The sequence below is a fragment of the Salvia miltiorrhiza genome, chromosome 6, assembly GCF_028751815.1.
Source record: "Salvia miltiorrhiza cultivar Shanhuang (shh) chromosome 6, IMPLAD_Smil_shh, whole genome shotgun sequence".
Classification (NCBI taxonomy): Eukaryota; Viridiplantae; Streptophyta; class Magnoliopsida; order Lamiales; family Lamiaceae; genus Salvia; species Salvia miltiorrhiza.
This window is the reverse complement of record NC_080392.1, coordinates 2,383,606-2,388,993: the sequence shown is the minus strand read 5'-3', so window position 1 is coordinate 2,388,993 and position 5,388 is coordinate 2,383,606. Positions and strand designations below refer to the sequence as shown.

Genomic DNA, 5,388 nt, shown 5'->3' with positions numbered 1-5,388 from the left:
ATGAAGTCGGCGAAAGAAGAATCTTGGGGCCAGATACAGTAGGCGAGATGATTGAGATCGTCCGTCAGATTCGACAGCGTATTAAAGAGGCCCAAGATAGACAGAAGTCTTATGCCGACAAACGTCGAACCGACTTGCAGTTTGAGTGTGGGGATAAAGTCTTTTTGAAGATTTCTCCTTCTAAAGGGATTACAAGATTTGGCGTAAAGGGTAAGCTTAGACCCCGTTTTATAGGACCCTATGAGATCCTAGAAAGGGTGGGCCCGGTAGCTTACAGGCTGGCGTTGCCGCCAAGCCTTGGGAATGTGCATAATGTGTTTCATGTGTCGCAGTTGAGAAAATATGTTTATGATCCAAAACACGTGATCCAAAGAGACGACGTTATCCTTAGCCCAGATATGAGCTATGAGGAGAGACCCGAATCTATTTTAGATCGGAAGATTCAAGTACTAAGGAATAAATCGATACCCTTAGTAAAAGTCCTTTGGAAGCACCATGATCAAGAAGAGGCGACATGGGAACTCGAGTCTAGCATGAAGGAGAAATACCCAGAATTATTTCCTGAGGTACAAATTTCGGGACGAAATTTATTTTAAGGGGGATAGTATGTCATATCCCAATTTTTAATCACTGATTAAAGACTTAATAATTAGGGTTCGGCATCCATTAATAATAAAACTGATTTGATTTATCTGATATGATTTAATTGTTATATATGTGTTTTAATGTGCTAAATTCTTATTATTATTTGAATTCGTTTGAGATTTAAAGGATTATTGAGTAGTCAATAATTATTATTTCAGATTATAACTGACTTAGCAGAGTCATGTTATTTAATTTATATACGATAGAAATCGTATTTCTATTATTTACTTGAAGTCGTAATTAATTTTCGACTTATAAAACGAGTTATAAAATATGTAATTTATAGAGAGTTATAACGAAGCTTCGTTATATGAGAACCCGAAATTAGTATTACAAATACAGAATAAGGATTTTATTCATCACATTCATCTAGCACCTACACAATTCCACATCCATCTTACTCTTAAATAAATTGATGGTGTTGGAAACACTCATCATATGCCAACTATCCCACTAAACACTCATCATTCCACTAAACACTCATTATTCCACACACTCATCATTCCACTAAACACTCTTTACACCTTCTTTTGCCAGCCATCTTCTACACTTTAACATCTCAACATGCAATTAGCTTTTATTTAATCAAAATCAGCAACCAACATTCCTCCCATTCCTCCTAACATTCTGATCCAAGCTATTCTTATGCTTGAATTATAATTCACTGATTCCAGCTTTCCAAATCAGTTTCCAAGATTTCCCAAAACAAGAAAGAGGTAATAAACGTCCATTAATTCTTCCAATTCTTTCATAGTTTTCAGATCCAAAATTTCATTGTTAAGCTTGGCTGAATAAATTCGCAGATCCAATTTTGGTGAATTCAGAAAGAAGATTTTCCTCATTTCCTACTCATATCAAGGTTACCTCCTACTTTACTTTCTCCATACATTCATTTGTTAAATTACAAAACTATGATTCAAATGAAAACAGATCGAACACACGCATCCATTACCACTTCTTTTAGACTATTATTGTTTCAATTACATCAGCTTATTACCATCAGAGAACCACCAACAGAATAATACACACGCACACATTTTACTATATTTCTATCTATTACAAGTACAGATCAGTTTTTGTAAATAGAAATGAATGAAAATGAACAGAATTGAAACCCTAAGTGCTCTATGTGTGTTTTGTGCGTGTGACTGGAATTTGGGGGGGGTGAGAGCAGTCGGCGGCTGCTCGCGGCCGGAGGCGGCGCGGCGGCAGTCGCCGCCTTTTTCCTTTGTCTGTCTGAAACGAGAGAGAGATGGTTAGGGCTGCTGTAAAAATAAAAAAAAAAAAAAGAGAGAGAAGAGAAGGTAGAACAGGGGAGGGAGAGAGAGAGATAGGAGGGAGAACTTATCTTCTCCGGTGACGACGATGCGGCGGCATCGGCAGCGGCGACACGGCAGCGGGAGCACCGAGCTGTTCCTGGTCGGCCGGAAAAGAGAAAAAGAGGGGGAGCTCAGATCTGGAGCCTACCTTCCCGGCGAGGCAAGGCTCGGCCTCCACCGCGATTCCAGCAAGACGAACGACGGGAGCGGCGACGCTCGGCTCTTCCCCGTGAGTCCGGCAGTGGTTGTGGACGGCGAAGATGGATGCGACGGTGGGGGTAGCCTCTGCTGCCCTATTCCGAGCAAGGAGCCGTGGCTCTGTTTTTCCGGCGCGATAGAGAGAGAAGAGGAGAGACCGAGAGTATGAGAGGGGGAGGGGAGATGCACGGCGAGGCGGCGCGCCGGAGGCGGCGCCGCACTCGACCGAGCAGAGAGAGAGAGGCGAGAGAGCCGAGAGAAAGAGAGAGCAAATGGGGCTGGTGTGTGTTGTGTGTGTTGTGCGTGTGTGTTATGTATGTATTAGGGTTAGGTTTAATTGGGGCTCAAGCCCATTCTCTTTCCATTGGGCCGAATCATGTTTTAATTTGTTTGGGCCGATTTTATTTTACTTCTGCTGGGCTCTTTTTGTTTTAAAATTGATGGGTTTTTATTTTAGTTGTGTAGGCTAATTTTATTTAAATGCTTGGGCTATTGTTTTAAATATAGGCCTACGAATTTTGGCCTTATTTCTTAAAAAAAAAAAAAAAAAATGTTTAAATTTTCACTAAATTACTTAGTGAATTTAAATCTCTTGATTTAAATTTTAATATTGGAAGTTGGGATTATTTATTCTAAATGAAGTCCATTCTATTATTTAAATTATTAATGGACTTTAAAAGCAAATATTTTGGGATTAAGCCCCATTTATTACATGATAAAATTTTTTTCAAAGCTTACGAGTATGGATTTTTTTAAATGGTTAAAATGTTTTATTTCATCTCAATGGATTTTAAAATGTTTTATTATTTATAAATGAATAATGGAATTTCTTATTTATTTAAAAAAAAAATGTATAGAATATTATAAATATGGTTTCTTTTTAAAGAAAAAGGATTAAATTATTTTATGAGTAATTCCATTATAATGGAATTAAAATGTCCTATTAGAATGGCTTCATGTTTTAATAAATATTGAGACTATTTATTTACATGATAAAAAAATGTGGAATTGTGTTATAGAATGATTAAGTATATGATTTACTTTATCAAATGAGCTTGGGATTTAATTGAGATATTAAATTACTAAGCATGTGTTTATAAATGATTTATTTATTTAAGTGATGAAAATGTGCGAAGTATGAGAAAGCATGATTTATAATGATTAAATTTTCAAGGTGATAATATATGACTTGTTCTTAATTGATGGAGTACTTGACTAAATGACGGGTATAGAGGGAGGTTATGGATTATGTACATGTTGATGTTCGAACAAATGGGTTCGAACCTATATGATAGTTACATGATAATTGGTTACATTTTATTGATTGAATGAAACAAGATTAATATGGATGCTAGAACCCTAAAACATTAAAAGATACCTTAGGCACGTAGAATTAGACTTTGTCTTATGACAATTTCTTCACGAACTTATCGACTCTTCATCAATGAAGGTCCGGGCGACAGAAAGTGAAGCAGAAGAAGAAACGACTCCACGCCAGCTTTAAGAACAATTGAGGTGGGCATTATTTTATTATTACGTATATAGAGATCCCCTGCGTGACGTAGGCCTCATATGCGAATATATATGCATGATATGTTTTGCCTATTTATTCAGTTCTTATGAAATGCTTATATGTTTAATGCCCTTTATGAAAATAAAAATGTTATGAAAATGAAATATTTATGAAATGATTGACTGCCAAAATGTTTATGTTTTTATATGTATCCTATCTGTGTTGGTTCGCCAACTTTAAAGGAAATCCAATTGGGATCCTATGCTAGACAAAGGTCGCTAGCTAGGGTTAACGTGTACACTCATGGAGACCGCGAGTCGCTTGCGACCGGTCTTGGCGTCCGTGGTAAGGAGGCCTCCTTCCCGGCGCGTGACAGAAAGGACAGATATGGATCATATAGACTGAAAATGGGATGCATCCACCTTTATGAAAATGAATGAAATGTTTTAGTAAGCGCAGGTCATTTATGAAAACCCCTGTGTGTTACTGTTATGGCAGTTCAATATATATATGTATGCATGTTGTATTTTCGGCTTATGTCACTGAGTATTTTTATACTCAGCCCTGCATGTATTTCTAAATGTGCAGGTTGAGCAGGCGATGGAATGGATTGGTGTTGAGTGGATTTCTCTTTTGATGTTTATGTAATGAAACCTTGAGTATGCATCTCCATATGCATAACTCACACGTTTTTCCGCTGCAAACACTCTGAATTTGTTATCGTATTGTGGAACTTATTACTCCTTCATTTTGTTTAACTTTCATTTGGGGTTTAGTCGTTATGGCTGGCTCGTTTGTTAATTACCCAAGTGGTGATATATATATATATATACCACTAGTTTGTTGTTATTAATGTTGGTTATTTAGTAAATCCCTTTTAATTTCCATTTCTTATTGTTCACCCAAGTCATAACCCCGGTTAACCCGTCATTGGGATAGTGGGCTGTGACAGTGTCTCCATTGGACTTTTACTAAAGTGATAGACTTGCTCCTGGGTTGTTTCACTTTTTGATCCCAGATGGCTTTTGTCCTTTCTTTATAGCTCAATCTGGGCTAAGGATCATCTTCTTTTGGTAGATCACGTGCTTTGGATTGAAAACATACTTCCTAAGTTGGGATGTGTGGAAACATTGGGCATTCCCATAAATTGGCGGTAACGCCAATCCTAAGCCACTAGGCTTATTTTATCTAGAATCTCCTAAGGTTCCAGAAATCGTGACATAAGCTTACCTTTGACACCAAACCTAATTATTCATTTGGAGGGAGATGGCTTTTAGGAAGACCATGTCTCCTACTAAAGATGTAACTCAGGTCGGCGCGTATCAAAGTAAAAATTTTGTCTATCGCCTCTTTTATTCTTTCTCTGACAATCGAACTATCTCGATCATCTCGCTGAGCATTTTTGGTCCTAAGATTCTCCTTCACCTACTTTGCCCAGTAAAGTAACGATCTGCATTTTCTTTCATATACTGCCTCATAAGGCGTCATATCGATGGTTGCCTGATAATTATTATCATATGCAAACTAAATCAATGACAACACTGATTCCTCACTTCAACCTCTGTCTAGTACTATTACTCTTAACACTTCTTCGAGAGTTTGAATCGTTCTCTCAAACTGTCCATCCGTTTGTAAGTGGAAGACAACACTAAAATTTGACCTCGTGCCTGATTCCTTCTACAAGTTCATCCAAAACCTGGATGTAAACTTCGA

General features: G+C 37.5%; 1 long non-coding RNA gene across 1 annotated transcript; it reads left to right on the top strand.

Moving 5' to 3' along the window:
* Positions 1-919: 919 nt before the first annotated feature.
* Positions 920-1,938, top strand: LOC130987870 (uncharacterized). Its single transcript, XR_009089864.1, has 2 exons — positions 920-1,361; positions 1,449-1,938. It is a non-coding gene; the product is annotated as an uncharacterized LOC130987870 (long non-coding RNA).
* Positions 1,939-5,388: the final 3,450 nt, after the last annotated feature.